General features: G+C 43.1%; 1 protein-coding gene across 1 annotated transcript in view; it reads left to right on the forward strand.

The window, feature by feature from the left end:
* The first annotated feature begins 2,721 nt into the window (after positions 1-2,721).
* Positions 2,722-20,186, forward strand: part of CAP2 (cyclase associated actin cytoskeleton regulatory protein 2) — a 162,399-nt gene continuing 144,934 nt past the window's right edge. Inside the window, exon 1 of the mRNA XM_054492451.2 lies at positions 2,722-3,348. The gene's annotated coding sequence lies outside the window, so the exon portion shown is untranslated. The remainder of the gene's footprint in view (positions 3,349-20,186) is intronic.

Consider the following 20,186-nt stretch of genomic DNA (forward strand, 5'->3'; position numbering starts at 1 on the left):
AGCCACTATGCTTCCCATACAGCCTGCAGAACCATGAGACAATTAAACCTCATTTCTTTATAAATTACCCAGTCTTGGGCATTTGTATATAGCAATGCAAGAACAAACTGATAAAATCACCCAAAGCAGGTGACTCGTCTTCTGACATAATCATCAGAAGATGAATAGTAGCCTGACGCGCCATCACAATGCCTACGTCATTCACCTCAGCTCATTAAATCCCACAGGCATTTTATCATCTCACATCACCACAAGAAGAAGAAGGGCAATTGTTATCACTGATCTCTTACTGTACCTAATTTATAAATTAAACATAATAGGTACATATGTATAGGAAAAAAATACTGTATAGAAGGTTCAATACGAATCTGTGGTTTCAGGAATCCATTGGGGGTCTTTGAACGTATCCCTCGTGGATACGGGGGGACTACTGTACTGTATAAGCTTTATAGAATTTTGAGGTCCTGGGTCACCTCCTCTGTTGAGATTCTAGCAAAGCCCCTTATAAAAAAGAGTTCATTAAAAAGTTTTATTTCGTATAAACAAAGGTAAAAGAGCAGTAGAATCATTCTAACCATAGGTTAAATAGGGAAAAAGGATTTTTCCCGTGTCTACTGTGTTATCAGCCCTTGAGTTCAGCCTTGGCTGTTGCAGTTGGAGTGTAATCCATGGGGACAAACTCAGTGCAGAGGAGGTGGCTCAGAATGCAAGGACAAGGGCACAAGGTGGAAGAAGAGACCAGAATACTTTTAGCAATGACAAGGAAGGAGACATCAACTCAAAAGAAATATACAGGACAAAGGAGATGACGGGAGAAATTTTGAGGTAGAGGGGAGAAAAGTTGAAGGAGTAGAAGTTAACACAGTTATCGGCCTCTTTGTCTGGCACATCATGAGATCATGGGCTAAGGAAAAAGGCAGGTTTGGGCTGGAATCTCAAGGGGAACTGTAAAGATTTAGAAAAGCCCAGCTACTGTCCTCTTCTTTCAATTCCACTATTTTCTGACCTAATCCTGTACAAGAAAATGTTATCAATAAATATGTAGTCAGTGATCTTCATGTGTCTGGCCTGAGAAAATAGCGATTAACCAAACAGACCTAATCCCCACTTTCTTGGAATGTATAGGTCTAGTTGGAAAATATGGACAATAAGTATCAAAGAGTTGTGAGGAAGAAGTGTTCACTGGGGGCTAGACCTTTTGGGGAGACATCATATAGCAGACAGATGCTATGATAGGGCTAGTTCAGGGAAGAGTTCAGGCTTCAAGTTGAGGCTCGTTACTTTCCCCTCCAGACTAGCGAATTATTTCTTAGTGGATTTCCCTGCCTCCTATCTCTTTCCAGTCCTATATACCACCACCAAATTAACCATTGTTATCATGATTATGCTCAAAAATGGTCAATAGTCCCCCAGTGCCTACTACTTAGGCTTCAAACATTTTAGGCTAAGATTGAAGGCCTCTACCAGCCAGGGCCTAACCTTCCTTCCACACCTGGCTTCCACAACCCTCCATTCCAGCTAAACTCACAGACTGTCCTTTATACATGCCATCCTTTATTACCTCTCCACTTTTGTCTCTGCCCATCATCTTGAGGGTTTTTCCTCCACAATCCACTCTTAATGTCTCATTTCCGCATGAAGACTCAACTCTCATGTCCATCAGAAAGTGTTCTCTGATCCCCAGTCTAGAAGCAACTTTCCTCTCTTCTGAACATCCATGGAAATTTGTTCAGACTTCTTTTAGAATATTTTTTACGACATTCCTAGAACTGTGGTTATTTTTATACTCTTCACATCTTCCTACTATATTATCAACCTAAAGACAGGATTTGTGGCTCATCCACTCTTAGACTCCATAATACCTTATACTCCAATAAAAAATAGATTTAGCTGAGGAAATACTCTGCTAATGTTTGTTGAAGTTAGTGTTAAAAAAATGTCATATGAATGGATGCTTGGAACTTCCCTGTGGTCCTGCACACATTGATTCTTGTGGATATATATTTTTTCTGCATTTCTGGAACACAAATGTTCTAAATGCATACATACTTCATCCATCCATCCATTCATTCATTATTTAATACAAACATATTGAATGCCCGCCATATGCAAGGTATCCACAGGATAGGGAGGGTGCTGGCTCTGGCTTTATGCAGTGTAAGCACTCATTGATCAATGTTTATGTCATTTTGTTTCCCTTCTTTCCAGACAAAGGGAAGCAAAGACTCACTGCACCTCATTAGTGTCAGCAGACAGCAATGTGTAATTGGAATGACCTTTGTATAAGTGCTGACCTATGGGGTCAGAATAAGCCTTATAATGTACAGAACCAACTTATGTGCAATTTTAACATCGACAGAGAATATTGGCATTTAAGAAATTCATCTCACATTTATTGTTTGGAGATTTTACTTTCAGAAGATATCAGTTACATTTCCCCTCTTTTTTTCTCTTCTCTGCAATTATTTTCCTGGCATTCATTCAATAAAGAGCTTCAAGTCACTTTTTTAGACTGAAATAAACTTTGATGAAAATTGAAAATCAATGCTTTCCTTCTAATGACGTTAAGAGAAAAGCCTCCAATTTTATAATTATAATCAATATATAAAGGGGAAGTGGCCACAAATATGCTGCACATCTTAAGAAGCCGAGCGGGTTTGGTTACTCTGATTTTTAAATAATCGGGACATTTTAAAAGTTGCTGTTTATAAAATACTTTTTAAAAATGTCATCACACGCAGTATGAGTGCACCCAGTCTTGATGCCTCGCTAAAGCGTTAGCTGTCTAGCCCTTCTCCTCCCAGAGCCTTTACCCTCATATCGGGTCTGGGGACACACATGCCGTCTCTTGATTCCTAAGGATCCATTACACATTTCTCTGCACAAATCTTCGGGGATCCAACCTATCTGTGCCTCCTTCAGCCAGGAGCCTCCGGATCTTTCCAGACTTCTTTGCAATACTGCCTCATGCACCGAATCCATTTCTCGCATAGCCTGGCGCTTGGCAGGCAGGCTGGCGTTCCCTGGCTCTGCCTTCCCCATTTCCCTGTCTTTTCTCCCACGGCCCATCTGCCCCTCCTTTCCTCCACCCCCTTCTCCTCTCTGCTCCCCTTTATTTCCACTCCCCACCCGCGTGGCTTTGCTCTCCCTCTCCCCCCTCAGCTCGTCTGTATTTGGAGCTCCGGAAGCTGCCGGCGACTCTCCCCTGGAGCAGCGTGACTGACACCGGTTCCTATTCAGCTGGGAGGAGGGAGAGGGGAGGACAAGGGGAGGGCCGCGGGAGGAGGGTGCGAGTGGCGGACCACGGATTTGCGTTGCCGAGGACGGGACCCCAGGGCAGCGAAGCAGGTAATCCTGCAGCGGTCGGGGCCCAGCGAGGCGGGGAGGGGTCGGGGTGCAGGTGCGGGGGGCGCCTGGCGGCGGGCGCTGGCAAGTTGCGCCCGGAGGGTGGGGTGGGGAAGCGGCCGGGACGCGGCGGCTGTGGCGGCAGCGCGAGGGGAATAAAGGCGGCGCGGGCGCGGGGCGCGGGGCGCGGGCGCGGGCGGACTCCCATCTGGGTCAGCGGAGCGGCGCGCCCTGCCCCCGCCTCCCCAGCTCCGGCGTCCTGGCCGCTCCGAAGGCGGGGTGCGGGCAGGAGCTGCCTGGGGTTGGCGGGCGGCCGCGGCCTCCCCACCCCAGCGCCGCCGCCCGCCTGGCCGCTCTAACTTTGGGGGGTCTCGTCCGCCGGGCTGTGAGTCCTCCAGGGGGGTGTGGGTGGGAGTCATTGCGCCGGCTCTGACCAGAGCCACCTCGATCAGAAAGTGCTGGAAAGAAACAGACCTGGCTTCCCCCGCTGCAGAACCTGACTTGAGGAGATGAGTCACTTCTAAAAAATGCAGAGGCAACTGAGACTGGGGGAACGGCTCGGAAAAACGACACCCGCCGCTGGCTCTCTGACTGCTTTGGGTAGAGGGGTGTTCGTGGAAGTAGCCGCCCTATCATCACTTTTAGGGCCAGAAATCAACCTGCAGATGGCCTTTTCTTTATTCTCATCAGAGTAGTGTTCGCTGCAAGTTGTAGCAATATTTGAATGGATGCATTCTTAAAAATGAGTATGTATGGGTGACTGCATTTAGGAAATTGAACCAGGACTAGGTCCAAACAGCCAGAGTGGAGATGAACACTTGGTAAAAACATCTAGGACCTTTGGTTTTATAGTCGTGGAAATGCAGAAGCTTCTGGGACTTGAGCACTGTAGTTTACTGAGTACTCCTATTTCCTTACTGCTTCTGTAGATTTCATTTAAGCAATGTTCCTCAGAATTCTTGGCAAACTATCTAAGCCCACTTAGTGTAAAATTACAACGGTAGAGTGAACTTTAGAGAATTGGATTTATAGTTACTAGAGTCTAATTAGACTGCAAGCCTCTTGAGAGCAAGGATGGGTTGTTTGGTAGTTCCTACAGCACCAAACAGTATTTGGCTCACAGCATGTAATGGATAGACAATGAAAGTGTGTGAAATAGTTAATTCAGTACCTTAAGTGTAGATGGAGCATGACTTCTTGAATATACTGCATATTTTGCAAGGAAAGGCGACTTCTCCATGAATCCCGAAATTTAAAAAATTCTTAATAACATTACAATCAAAATGTCATATAAATACTTCTTAAGGATAAAGAGAAAAAGAAGTTGACCATGAGAAATCAGAAAGGTGATTATCAAGGTGGTTTTTGCTAGTAGGAAGTAAGTTTTTGTTCCCCATCGTTAATGTGAGAAGTAATTTAATTTGTTGATACAGGGTAGGGTTTGGTAAACCTTTGAGTTAAGAGCTAGATAGTAAACATGTAGGTTTTGCAGGCCGTATGGTCTCCTTAGCAACTACTCAGTTCCACGGTGATAGTTTGAAAGCAGCTAAAGACAATACCTAAAGGAATGGTATGTTTGTGTTTTACTTTATTTACAGACGTTGAACTTTTCACCAGTAACAAAATATTATTCTGTTTTTTTTCCAGGCATTAAAAAATGTAAAAACTATTCTTAGCTTGAGGGAGGAGCAGAAAACACAAGAGTAAGAGAGAAGGGAATGGATTTGTCCTTCTAGTAGTAGTTTGCTACTCCCACTGATTGATTCTGTGCTAGAATCTGGAGAGGAGTCTATTGAAAGGATTAATGGGCCACATTCTCTTGAGTGCCTGTTATACCTTGGTAGTTAAGTTAAATACCCTCCAGAAAAGCATTAACTTATTTTGAGCATTACGGAGTTTTGTTTTGTTTTGAATATTTCCTAACATCTTTATGCATGAGGTTTTGTTTTGTTTTTAATTTATTATGTAACATTTTATATGTAAAAATAATATGCTAAGTCTAGGTAAGTTATGAACATTATATTCAACCGAACACCTGTGAACTCATCACTAGGTTTATAAACTAGGGCTTAAGAACTAGATAGTTGTGAAAAGATAGCTCATAGAATGGGAGGAAATATTTAGGAATCATGTATCTGATAAGGGACTTGTATCCACAACATATAAAGAATTCTTACAACTCAATAATAAAAAGAAAAATAATCCAATTTAAAAATGGGCAAAGGATCTGAATAGCTGTCTCCAAAGAAGATATACAAATGGCCTATAAACCCATGAAAAGATACTCAACATCATTATTCATCAGAGAAATGCAAATCAAAACCACGATGGGATACCACTTTATACTCACTAGCATGGCTATAATCAAAAAGTCAGGTAATAACAAATACTGGTGAGGATGTGGAGGAACTGGAACCTTTGTACACCGCCGATGGGAATATAAGATGGTGCCCTCACTTTGGAAAAGTTTGGCAGTTCTTCAAATTAAACATAGTGTTACCATATGACCTGGCAATTCCATTGTAAATATATGTCCAAGAGAAATGAAAACATGTGCTCACAAAAAAACCTCTACACAGATGTTGACAGCAACACCATTTATAATAACCAAGAGGTGGAAACAAACCAAATGACTATCAGTTGATGAGTGGATAAATAAAAGGTGGTATATCCATACAGTGAGATATTATTTGGCCATAAAAAGGAGTGGAGTACTGATACATGCTACAACGTGGATGAATCTTGAAAACATTATGCTAAGTGAAAGAAGCCAGTCAAAATATCACATACTGTATGATCTATTCATTTGAAAATGTCCAGACCAAGGAAATGTATAGAGCTAGAAAGTAGATTTTTTGTTGCTTAGGGCCGAAGGGGCTGTAGGTGGGTTGGGTAGGTAAGTGATAGATAAAGGTCACAGGGTTTCTTTTTGAGCTGAAACATGAATATATCCTCTAATCGACTGTAGTGATAGTCGCACGTATCTGTGAATACACTAAAAACCATTGAGTTGTACACCTTTAATGGGTGAATTGTGTGGTATGTGAATTACATCTCAATAAAATTGTTAAAGAAAATAAACAGAAAACTAGGGGAAAAAGTACTAGATTGTTAGCATCCAGTTGCATCTTTGTGTTTTTCCTCTGTGCCTGCTCTCATGTCCCTCCCAACCCTGAATTTTGTGTTAATCATTCCCTGGTTTATTGTAAAACAGTTTTATCACATGTGTATGTATTCCAAAACAATAGTGTTTAGGTCTGTTTTTTGATTTATGAAAAAAGGTATTTATAATCTCGCATTCTCTTTTGAGATGGAGTCTCTCTCTGTCACCCAGGCTGGAATGGAGTGCACAGTCTCAGCTCACTACAACCTCCGCCTCTCGTGTTCAAGAGATGCTCCCGCCTCAGCCTCCTGAGTAGCTGGGATTACAGGCGCGGGCCACCATGCCTGGCTAATTTTTGTATTTTTAGTAGAGAAGGGATTTCACCACGTTGTCCAGGCTGGTCTCAAACTCCTGACCTCAGGTAATCTGCCCTTCTTGGCCTCCCAAAGTACTGGGATTGCAGGCGTCAGCCACCGCACCCAGCCTAATCTCGCATTCTTAAAATTTAACATTAGGTCATTAAGAATTACCCACATTGGGCTGAGCGTGGTGACTCACGCCTGTAATCCCAACATTTGGGAGGCCGAGGCGGGCGCATCACGAGGTCAGGAGATCGAGACCATCCTGGCTAACGTGGTGAAACACCGTCTCTACTAAAAAATACAAAAAATTAGCCGGGCATGGTGGCGGGCACCTATAGTGCCAGCTACTCGGGAGGCTGAGGCAGGAGAATGGCGTGAACCCGGGAGGCGGAGCTTGCAGTGAGCCAAGATCGCGCCACTGCACTCCAGCCTGGGTGACAGAGCGAGACTCCATATCAAAAAAAAAAAAAAAAAAAAAGAATTACCCACGTTGTTGCATGTAGGTATGTAATATTTCTTGGCAAATATTCCATGATTTATTTCACCGTTCTCGTTGACAGGCATTTGGGTTGGTTCCCATGTTTTGCTATTACAAAGAATGCTGCTTTGAAGACTTTTTTCCATGTGTCTTGGCACACATGTGCGAGAGTTCTTCACTGTGAATGTGCCATGTATTTTAATGGGAAAAAAAAAAAAAAGAACCTGATTCTCCTTTGACTCACACATTGATGGCATGTAACCACTTACTCATTTCCCCAAACCAAGATAAAATGATTAGATCTGACATTCTGACTTCTCATCCTATTTACATTCTAGTTGTAAGTGTATTTCCCAACGTTTTAAGAAGTGTGGAAAATCTAAAATTTCGCAACTGAATTTCACAGCAGAGCCTTTTAACCCAGTCACTCACGGACATCTTCATCTCCTTATATCACCTGGGTTTAGGATGGGAGGGAGGACAACTTTATCATTACATCAAAGGAACATTACTTTAATCAAAGTACATGAGTGGTTACTAAACCTCATTAAAAGTTGCCTCGTATTGTATATCCTGCTGGGTGGTCTAGTATTTCCGATATGATTTAGTTAGGTAAATCTGATAACAATGAACCTTGGGCAGATCTAGATCTGTCGTTGACTTAGGCAGTGAGCTTTTGCCGTTCATTCAGGATATTTCTCCTTGAACTTAGAAGGGGGAAAGCACCTTAAAGTCAGAACAAACCATTATGAGGAATTTTAAAATTACTTTTACTATTTTAAGATATATATAAAATTTATGATTTTAAACTTTTTTTTTTTTTGAGATAGAGTCTTGCTCTGTCGCCCAGGCTGGAGTGCAGTGGCGCGATCTCCTCTCACTGCAAGCTCTGCCTCCTGGGTTCAGGCCATTCTCCTGCCTCAGCCTCCCAAGTAGCTGGGACTACAGGTGCCCACCACCATGACCGGCTAATTTTTTGTATTTTTAGTAGAGACGGGATTTCACCGTGTTAGTCAGGATGGTCTCAATCTCCTGACCTCATGATCTGCCCGCCTCAGCCTCCCAAAGTGCTGGAATTACATGCGTAAGCCACTGCGCCTGGTCGGATTTTAAACATTTTTGAGCATACTATTCAGTGACATTAAGCTCGTTCTCACTGTTGTGTAACCATTACTATTGTCCATCTCCAGAACTTTTTCATCATCTGAAACTGAAACTTTGTACCCACTAAATATAACTCTGGATTCTCCTCTTCCACAATCCATGGCAACCACCATTCTACTTTCTGTCCCTGAATGTGCCTGTTCTAAGTACCTTATACAATATTTGTCCTTTTGCTACGTGAGCTTTGTTTGTTTGTTTTTGAGACAGAGTCTTGCTCTATCACCCAGGCTGGAGTGCAGTGGCGCCATCTCGGCTCGCTGCAACCTCCGCCTCCCGGGTTCAAGTGATTCTCGTGCCTCAGCCTTCCCAGTGCTGGGATTACAGGCGCGTGCCACCCCACCCAGCTAATTTTTATGTTTTTAGTAGAGGCAGGGTTTTGTCATGTTGGCCAGGCTGGTCTTGAACTCCTGACCTCAGGTAATGCACCTGCCTCGGTCTCCCAAAGTGCTGGGATTATAGGGATGAGCCACCACGCCCGGCCTAAATGAGCTTTTATATCCGGGGGAATTCCATCTTGTTTTGTTTTGTTTCTGTCTTTAGTAGACACTTTTCCCACTTTAGGAAAAAAAATGGCTTCTTTCACTAAGAAATTATGTGAAGCGATTGTTTCCCTTTCAGTATACAGCCCTATACAGAAAAGGACATAGGACGTTGTCTAAAACCAGAAGAAGAAATTACGACTATTATGAATGGGGTCTTCATCTGCCCCGTCTAGTTAATTAGGCATCTAATAATCCTGGCTTCTCATTGAACACTTAGCCACCTGCAGAAGGTGCACTAGCCCCTAATTCTTAAAATTTCACATTTACCTGATACATGGAGGAAGTAAATAACCTTTGATGTTCCTGTTAGCCCTCAGCTTTTCAGAATGTAAAGGCCATTCTGCAATATAGAAGTCTGATCTAAAATCTCTTTTGTTTTGATGGGAAGGGGTGTTCTGAGGGGCTGAAGGAGGGTTCCAAGAGGCTGAACATAGAAGGGAGGTAAGCTAAATGGCAGTTCTGAAGAGGAAGATGGTTCCTGGAGAAGTTAAGATGCTGGAGACACCAAAGACAGACCTGTAGTGGCTGGGCATGGTGGCTCACGCCTCTAATCCCAGCACTTTGGGAGGCCAAGGCAGGTGATCACAACGTCAGGAGATTGAGACCATGCTGGCTAACGTGGTGAAACCCCATCTCTATTAAAAATACAAAAAAAAAAAAATTAGCTGGGCATGGTGGCATGTGCCTATAGTCCCAGCTACTTGGGAGGCTGAGGCAGGAGAATCGCTTGAACCCGGGAGGCGGAGGTTGCAGTGAGCCGAGATCATGCCACTGCATTCCAGTGTGGGCAACAGAGTGAGACTCCATCTTACAACACACACACACACACACACACATACAAACAAAACACACCTGTAGTACATAGACAGCTTTGTTGTCCTATTATTGTGCACAGTTTAATGAGAAAATAACCTCTGTTACTTTGCATCATTCCATTTGGAACTCCAGAGAAATTCTGGGATCCATTGGTTGACTTACTCCCCCTTTGTTGAGTGACTGCTATATCCCTAGCATCTGGGGATGCAAAAATGAAGATCAGTGAAGGAAGACAGAATGAATAGAAGATGACACTTAAGCTGTAAACATAAGTCTCGAAGGATCTATTCGGATGATTGTCATCATTTCCTACTTTGTTTCTATTTAGTTTTAGTCAGAGAAGAATCACTGGATTCTTGGCTGGGCACAGTGGCTCATGCCTGTAATCCCAGCACTTTGGGAGGCTGAGGTGGGCAGATCACAAGGTCAGGAGATCGAGACCATCCTGGCTAACATGGTGAAACCCTGTCTCTACTAAAAATACAAAAAAAAATTAGCCAGTTGTGGTGGCAGGTGGCTGTAGTCCCAGCTACTTGGGAGGCTGAGGCAGGAGAATGGCATGAACCCAGGAGGCAGAGCTTGCAGTGAGCCGAGATCGCGCCATTGCACTGCAGCCTGGGCAACAGAGTGAGACTCTGTCTCAAAAAAAAAAAAAAAGAATCACTGGATTCTTATGAAAATGAATTATTTTATCCTAAGGCAACAAGAACAGTTAAATTGGACCACACTAAGAAAATGAGATGATCAGATTTTTCAGAACCAGGTAAAATAGGCTTCCAGGTGGTGCATGTATAGTTCGGTCTGGTTATAGTGTGATATACCGGAGTTGGAGGCATCCATTTGTAATCTTAGTTTCGAAGCTGCTGTGGTCTGAATGTTTGTGTCCGCCCAAAATTCATATGTCAAAATCCTCACTGCCATTGTGATGGTATTAGGAGTGGAAGGCGTTGGGAGGTGAATAGGTCATGGGGCAGAGCACTCATGAATGGATTAGTGCCCTTATGAAAGAGAACCAAGAGAGATCCTTTGTTCCTTTTGCCAAGTAAGGACACAGCAAGAAAGTGCCATCTATGAGCCAGAAAGTGGGCCTTGATCTGCCTTGATCTTGGACTTCCCAACCTCCAGAACTGTGAGAAATAAATTTCTGTTGTTTATAAGCTATCCAGTCTGTGGTGTTTTGTTATAGCAGCCTGAAAGGAACTAACATAGTAACCTATGTATTACCCAAACTGTGCAAGTCATAGATCAATATGATATAAGTGTGATTTTTCCATCGAATGTATACTGTCCTGGTATTGCTACTCACCCCTCTCCAGTGGCAGGAAAACCAAATGTCTGGCCTAATGAGTTAGGTTGATTGATGGACAGGTTCAACTAATTGGTTACTTGACATGAGGTAGGCTAAATGCAGATAGTCTTTCTCTCGTCAGTCATGCTAGAAGTTGTGGCTAGAGATTTTCAGGGTACAATGCAGATCCACAATTATTTAGGCAATTTTTTTTAAGTTTACATTTTTATTTCTCCTCCATTTGAATTTCTTCTCTGTTTCTTAGTACTCCTCTCTGTGTTCAAAGTTCTCACTGTAGACAACCCTTCACTCCCCCTCCTTCCATCTTGCTTCAGAACACCCTCTCTCTTCTTTAGGAATTCACTCCCCTCAATGCCTCTTTCTGAATGAAAGGTGGACAATTATCAATTCAAAGTCTTCAGTAATTGAAAACTTTAAAAAGAGGCTTGTTAGTAGTGTGAGTCTCTATATAATATATAATTGGGGATGGAACTCATTTTTATGCTTCTTATTTTGGTTCAGCAATCTTTAAACTGTGTGCATTTACTATATGCAAAGGCTTGCCAAAGGTGCATGTGCACAGGTGCTTTGAGAATATAAAGGTCCAAATCCTCCTCTTCCGTATGTGCTTTTTCCTAAGACTAATCTTGATGAGAATGGACCTGAAATGGGGACACAAGTTCTCTTTCCCATCTGCTTTTCTGTAATCACCTTCCTCTCGCTTTCCTTGTGAAAAGCATATGTCTACCCCATTTTCCTAATCCATTTTACTGAACGGTTTATGTCTAACCCATTTTAGTAAATTGCTTTGTCCAAGGATGTAAAACTCTAGGGGATGGGGAGGACAAAAAGGGGGGAAATTTCTGAATATAAATTTTGTTTCAGGGGTGAGAAAGCAAATGACTCTAATGCCTGCACAGAGACCCTTTTGCAAATCATGGGTTTTCTAAATCTATCTTAAAAAACAAAAAGTGAAGCCCAATCTAATCAAATAGTAAACTGATATTAAAGGATAAACTCTAAAAGAGAATGAAATTTTCACTCTCATACAAATAAAAAATAGACATTTTCAAACTTATTTAAAAAATGAGAGAGCCAGAAAGGGTTTGCAGTCAGTTTAAAGGAGATCATTTATAAGAATGCTGGAATGAATTTGCTTAATACATATAAAACTGGCTTCTTCCACAATGGGAGAGGGAAGGTGATTGGACTTCTACAGGATAAAGTTTATTTGCATGTCTGTATGACTTGCTTTACTGTCAGTTTTCTGCAAGTTAACTTGTATCTCTACAGAGTTATAAAATAGCTTAGTCAAATGCAATGGATGACTGAGATGACCCAGATGAATAAGTATTAGGGTACTCATGAAATTTGTCTTCTCAATTTTTCCTTACACTGACAATTAAAATAAGTTTTGATATTTCACTACCATGTGATGTTGGAGTTCAAAAAATCAAGTGACATTTCTATAACAAAATTCCTCCCATTTCCATCTCCTCATTAGTTTCCCAGCATTACATTGATAAAAACAAAATATAAGAATTAAATTGATGCTCAACCTTGACTCATTTTATTTATTTTTATTTTATTTTATTTTTTATTGAGATGGAGTCTTGCTCTGTCGCCCAGGCTGGAGTGCAATGGAACGATCTTGGCTCACTGCAACCTCTGCCTCCTGGATTTAAGTGATTCTCATGCATCAGCCTCCTGGCTGGCTGGGACTACAGGTGCGAGCCACCATGCCCAGCTAATTTTTTTGTACTTTTAGTAGAGATGGGGTTTCACCATGTTGGCCAGGCTGGTCTCAAACTCCTGACCTCAGGTGATCCGCCCGCCTTGGCCTCCCAAAGTGCTGGGATTACTGGCGTGAGCCACTGCGCCTAGCCACCTTGACTCACTTTAATAAGTATACACATCCACATATCCATAAAGTAATGAAAAATAAAGGTGTTCAAAAGAGAGAGATTTCCAGTAAAGTTGCTTTTTATTTACTTTTAGTAATTATTGTCAAAATTTGTAATATTTGTGTTGTTTTCTAAGTCACATCCTACTAATAGTAACAATGGTATCAGAATAGCTTTTTTTAAAAAATGTTTTGACCATTGAATTAGAATTTAAATTTAAATAATGTTTTTGATGCAGAAAAGTATGGTAGGCTAATGAGTAAAATAGACTAAAGCATAAAATATGTAAAATTAGGATAAACTTCTGTAGGGCAAGAAGCGTGGAAATATAAGTTCAAGGAGAAAATGGAATTATGCAAAATTTGTGACTATTAAAGAGCAGCCTGTTCCAGTATTCTTTTAAAATGAGTAAGAATGAATTTCACTGGACATATGAGATAGTTTTATATGTCCATATTTACACAGTGTTGGAAGTTACATTCTTTGTGACTATTCACATTTTGGTGACAATTTCTATATGCCAATCTAAAAATGTGCAAGAGGCTTTTACAAAATTCTTTTAGGGTATATACAAGTAAAAAAATTGAAGACTCCTGTTGTAGCTCACCCTGCTGCTATTTTCTGACCAAAAACCAAGGGTCAGTAATTGTGGCAAAAGCTTTCTAGCTCAGTATTGGTAAATGAACCAATTCATTAATTGACATAGTTCTAGTGACTCCTTGTTTTACTGGATGTCCCTAAGGAAGACATTTAAGAATTAAAGGTCTTGGCCGGGCACGGTGGCTCACACCTGTAATCCCAGCACTTTGAGAGGCCGAGGTGGGTGGATCACGAGGTCAGGCGTTCAAGACCAGCCTGGCCAACATAGTGAAACTCCAACTCTGTTAAAAATACAAAAAATGGCCGGGTGCGGTGGCTCATGCCTGTAATCCCAGCACTTTGGGAGGCCAAGGCGGGTGGATCATGAGGTCAGGAGATGGAGACCATCCTGGCTAACACGGTGAAACCCCGTCTCTACTGAAAATACAAAAAAATAGCTGGGCGTGGTGGCGAGTGCCTATAGTCCCAGCTACTCGGGAGGCTGAGGCAGGAGAATGGTGTGAACCCGGGAGGCAGAGCTTGCAGTTAGCCCAGATGGCACCACTGCACTCCAGCCTGGGCGACAGAGCAAAACTCCATCTCAAAAAAAAACCAAAACCAAAAAACAAAAAAATTAGCTGGGCTTGGTGGCACGCACCTGTAATCCCAGTTACTTGGGAGGCTGAGGCAGGAGAATTTCTAGAACCTGGGAGATGGAGGTTGCAGTGAACCAAGATCGCGCCACTGCACTCCAGCGTGGGTGACAGTGTGAGACTCCATCTCAAAAAAAAAAAAAAAAAAAAATTAAAGGTCTAAGTACTTATGACACCTCTCAAAAGAGGATAACAGCCATTACATTTTATTTATTTCTTTGTAGGCAGTTATATCTTTATTCATCGTTATTGTTCTCCTCTTTGGAGGCACTCACCAGAAGGTATTGTATGAGTGTGTGTGTATAACAGACAGACAGCACTACAGTATTCCCCCCTTACCCATGGGGGATACGTTCTAAGACCCCCTGTTGATGCCTGAAAGCATGGATAGTACCAAATCCTATATAGACCACGTTTTTTCCTATACATACCTACTGTGATAAAGTTTAATATATAAGGCTGGGTAGAGTGGTGCACGCCTATAACCCCAGCACTTTGGGAGGCTGAGGTGGGTGGATCACCTGAGGTCAGGAGTTTGAGATCAGCCTGGCCAACGTGGTAAAACCCCAACTCTACTAAAAATACAAAAATTAGCCAGGTGTGGTATAGATGCTTGTAATCCCAGCCACTCGGAGGCTGAGGCAGGAGAATCGCGTGAACCCTGGAGGCAGAGGTTGCAGTGAGCTGAGATTGCACCACTGCATTCCAGCCTGGGCGACAGTGAGACTCCGTCTCAAAATTTAAAAAAGTTTAATGTATAAATTAGGCATAGTAAGAGATTAACAATAATAACTAATAATAAACTAGAACATTATTTCAATATACCGTAATAAAGGTTACGTGAATGTGGAGTCTCTTTCTTTCTCTCAAAATATCTTATTGTACTGTGCTCACCTATATTCGGACCATGGTTGACCATGGGTAACTGAAACTACAGAAAGTGAAACTGGGCAAAGGGCAACTACTCTATTTGGATCTGTAAATGTATAGCTTTCACCAAGTTTGGAAGTTTTTGGTCATGATTTCTTCTTTTGTTTTGTTTATTATTTTTATTTTTATTTAAAGCACAAAAGCATAATGTTTTGTTTTTTTGAAACAGGGTCTCACTCTGTCACTCAGGCTGGAAGGCAGTGGCACGACCTTGGCTCACTACAGCTTCGACCTCCTGGGCTCAAGTGATACTCCTGTCTCAGCTTCCCAAGTAGCTGGGACTATAGGCTCACGCCACCACACTCAGCTAATTTTTAAGTTTTTTTGTAGAGACGGGGTCTCCCTATGTTGCCGAGGCTGGTCGTGAACTCCTGGGCTCAAGCGATCTCCCTACCCCAGCCTCTGAAAGTGCTGGGATTATAGGTTTGAGCGACCACACCCAGCCTGAGCAGTGGTTTATATCTACTTCAGTTTGCAAAGCCTTTGGGACCGTCCCACACATGCACAGCTCAGGGACTTGTGCCGGTTCATACACAGAGCCAGGGCATCCCCTTCTTTAGCTCTCGTCTCTCTGGGATTCTCGCCACACACCTCTACCCCAAGATCCTTTTTTCCTGTTCTTCTGGAAAGATTGGATTTCTTTTAAAGTTTAAGCTGCTTATGCTGCTGTAGTACAGTTCTCTAAGACTTGGGGCCATCCTCAGGACAAAGTAGCAAGAGGAATAAAATACCAGGAATTCTCCCCATACTCTGTGGACCACGGGGTCCCCTGTTCCCCTACTTTTCTGTCAGTAAGCCCAGATTTCTTTTTCTTTTCTTTTTTTTTTTTTTTTTTTTTTGAGGCAGAGTTTTGCTCTTTTTGCCCAGGCTGGAGTGCAATGGCGCGATCTTGGCTCACTGCAACCTCCGCCTCCCGGGTTCAAGCAATTCTCCTGCCTCAGCCTCCTGCATAGCTGGGATTACAGGCCCATGCCACCACGCCCGGCTAATTTTTGTATTTTTAGTAGAGACGGGGTTTTACCATATTGGTCAGGTTGGTCTGGAACTCCTGACTTCATGATCCGCCTGCCTCGGCCTCCCAAACTGCTGGTATTACAAGTGTGAGCAACCTCACCCGGCCCAGGTTTCTTTAGAAAAAACCTTCAGGTGCCTGTGCTGCTGCTCACTGTTCTGCCACACAGTTCTGTGACTACAGCAACGCTTGGGAGAGAAAAATGCAAACAAAACCCAAAACCTGGGCTTTCCTCACACTCTTCTATTAGCCAGGGCCCCCTTTCCAGTTCCTCTGGCCAAAAAGAGGAGTTTCTGTTGGAGTGTTCACTACCTGCACCCCCACCCAATTCTGATTTAAGGTCGACCCAGAAGAAAAAAATGAGAAAGAAAAACAGCATTTTACTCCCAAATGGGTTCCCTTTTCAATTTTGATTCTTCTCAATTCATGTACTATTGTTTTGTCTTTTGGAATCAGATAGTTGCCTTTTGTGTTTTGAACACAGTTTGGAGAGAGGCAGAAGTGGGCTTCTTCCTTCTTGAGTGTCCCTGGTAGCCACTTCCTCTTTTTGAAGCTTTCTCTTGTTTCCTTTTTCTCCTCTGTTTCTTCCACACCATTCTTTTCTTTCCACTTTACCCACTTTCTCTGTTTCCCCTTTTACTTTGGGCTCCCAGTTTCAAAGGGCAAAAAAAGAAGAACCTGTAGTTTTTTACTGGTCAACAGCATGAGTTGAAACCCCTGATTGATTGTGTTGAAATAATAAATTGAAGCTGGGTGTGGTGGCTCATGTCTGTAATCCCAGCACTTTGGGAGACTGAGTCAGGAGGATCGCTTGAGCCCAGGAGTTCAAGGTTGCAGTGAGTTATGATTGTGCCACTGCACTCCAGCCTGGGCAACTGAGTGAGAACCTGTCTTGAAAAAAAAAAAATGGCCGGGCGCATTACCTCACGCCTGTAATCCCAGCACTTTTGGAGGCCAAGGCAGGTGGATCACTTGAGGTCAGGAGTTCAAGACCAACCTGGCCAACATGGTGAAACCCCGTCTTTACCAAAAAATATAAAAATTTAGCTGGGTGTGGTGATGCACGCCTGTAATCCCAGTGACTCAGGAGGCTGAGGCAGGAGAATCCCTTGAACCTGGGAGGTGGAGGTTGCAGTCAGCTGAGATCCTGCCACTGCACTCCAGCCTGGGTGACAGAGCAAGACTCAGTCTCAAAAAAAAAAAAAAAAAAATCAAAGTCAAGTGTGAAAGTAGACCCAGGAAGCTAGAGACACATGAAGAAGCAAAAGGGGGCTGGAGGAATGCTTGGGCCAAATTGATCACCTGGCTATTCTATTTTACGTCAAATGATCACACTTGGATTTGTTGCTAATTTCTATTCATAAAACTGGCCCAGCACTTAAGAACTGATCTTTAGGGCTTTTCTTTTTTCATTTTATTTTAAGAGAGTTGCTGAATCTTTTATTTAATTGCATATAATTGCAATGAATGCTGGTAAATTTTGAGATTACAAGGAATTTCAACAAACCTTATTACTCATTGTCTAAGTCCATTAGTATTGCTATAAAGGATACCTGAGACTAATTTACAAAGATAAGAGGTTTATTTGGCTCACAGTTCTGCAGGCTGTAGAAGAAACATCTGTTTCTGGTAAAGGCCTCAGGCTGCTTCCATTTGTGGTGAGAGTTGAAGGGAAGCTGGAATGCGCAGATTACGCGGCGAGAAAAGAAGCAGGAGGAGGGGAGAGGTGCCAGGCTCATTTTTTTCTTGCCACTTTACAGCTCACAAATGGATGCCAACCTCTTTTTAACAACCAGCTCTCTTGGGAACTAATAGAGCAAGAACTCACTATTGTGAGAATGGCACCAAGCCATTCATGAAGGATCCACCCCCATGACCCAAACACCTCCCGCCTCCCACCTCCCATTAGGCTCTACCTGGGGATCAGATTTCAACATAAGTTTTGGAGGAGGTCAAACAAACCAGACCATAGCACTCATCATTACAGAGAGACAAGGCATTCTTCACATTGAAATGACAGAATTTAATAAAGTAAAACATTTCTAGTCATGAGAAGTAACTGACTATATGAAATGATAGCCTACTTTTTTTTTTTTTCTTTTTTTGAGACGGAGTCTCACTCTGTCGCCCACACTGGGGTGCAGTGGAGCGATCTCTGCTCACTGCAAGCTCTGCCTCCCGGGTTCATGCCATTCTGCAGCCTCAGCCTCCCGAGTAGCTCGAGTAGCTGGGACTATAGGCACCTGCCACCACGCCCAGCTAATTTTTTGTATTTTTAGTAGAGACGGGGTTTCACCATGTTAGCCAGGACGGTCTCGATCTCCTGACCTTGTGATCCGCCAGCGTCGGCCTCCCCAAGTGCTGGGATTACAGGCGTAAGCAACCGCACTCGGCCCTATGATAGCCTCTTTTATGCTTTCAGTCCATGGTGCTTTGATATCCCCCTGCTTGCAGTCTGCGGTGATTTTGCAGTGTGCTTGTTCTGTGGTGTGGTTTGAGAAGTGTGGTGTGTGAGGCCGTGCGTGGTGGCTCACACCTGTAATCCCAGCACTTTAGGAGGCTGAGGCGGGTGGATCACCTGAGGTCAGGCGTTCGAGACCAGCCTGGCCAACATGGTGAAACCCCATCTCTACTAAAAATACAAAAATTCGCTGGGTATGGTGGTGGGCACCTATAATCCCAGCTACTCAGAAGGCTGGGGCAGAAGAATCACTTGAACCCAGGAAGCAGAGGTTGTGGTGAGCCGAGATCATGCCACTGCACTCCACTCAGCCTGAGTGACACAGTGAGACTCTGTCTCAAAAAAAAAGGAAGTGTGATGTGTGAGATGTTACTGTCATTGTGTCTGGAAGATAGAAGAGGTAGTAACACTTGCCACGATAACTCAGGGATTGAGCACTCACTGGGTACAGATCGCAGCGATGAGTGCTATGGACCATTCAGAGGGAAATTATAATAATGATATGTAGGCATCACTTTGTAGTTGCAAAGTTCACTTCATGGTCTCCTTTCACCTTCCCAAGAATCCTGAGGCATGTATTATCATTGGGTAGCTAATACTTACGACATATTTCCAGAAGGCCCCTGAGCTTTAGGTCCCTACTCGTAACTGCCAACTGTAGGCACTTCAAATGCAGATCCTCTAACTCTGAACTCCTCTGCCCTGGGCACCTCTACTCCCTATCTCTATTTTGATTGGCACCACCTTCCCTGAAGCAAAACATCTAAGATATCCTAGCTTCTCCCTTTCCCTCCAAACCCCAACCATTTAATCTTTTCTCAAATCTTGCCTAATCTAAACTTCCCTTAGATCTTCTTCAACTTGCTGTCACTTTATTCCCAACTCCCCTCCCAGCCCTCACTACCACCCCTTCTACCTACTCATCAATCCCTTGTTTCTCATGCTCTGTTAGATAGCTCCTGGTGCATAATGAATGTTCAATTATATTTACTCGTCATTCATGCTTCCATGCCTTTGCATATGTGAGGCATAGGCGCTGGGATGCCTTTACTTATTTTTCTTCTTCTGAATACCATCCTCTCATCTTTGAGACTTAATTTGGTTCTTATCATAACTTTGGTAGCCTCTCTACTTCCCAGGGCTCAGTTGCATGTCTACCTTTCTTGAGCTCCCCTTCCCATGTGCTCCCACCACATTCCTGCACACCTCTGTTACAGTAATTCTCAAAGTGTGGGCCCTTGTACTCTGAAGAGTGCTTCTTAAAAAGGCAGATTCCTGGGAATACCTAGAACTACTACATCAGTATTGCTGAGAGTGGGGCCCAGGAACCTGCATTTAAGAAGCCTCACCTCTCCCCCAGTGATTCTTACACAGAGGAAAAAGAGTGGTGAGAATCAATGTTTTATTCTCTCACGTGCCTTGGCCCATACAACTAGTTCCAGGAGTGGGGAGTATGGCCACTTGGAGCAGTCTCTGGGTAAGTTTCACCACCACTTCTGACCGTTGGGAGATGAGAATAGCAAAGTTACTCAGATTTAATGTTTTTTTT

Source organism: Pongo pygmaeus, chromosome 5 (genome assembly GCF_028885625.2).
Source record: "Pongo pygmaeus isolate AG05252 chromosome 5, NHGRI_mPonPyg2-v2.0_pri, whole genome shotgun sequence".
Lineage (NCBI taxonomy): Eukaryota > Metazoa > Chordata > Mammalia > Primates > Hominidae > Pongo > Pongo pygmaeus.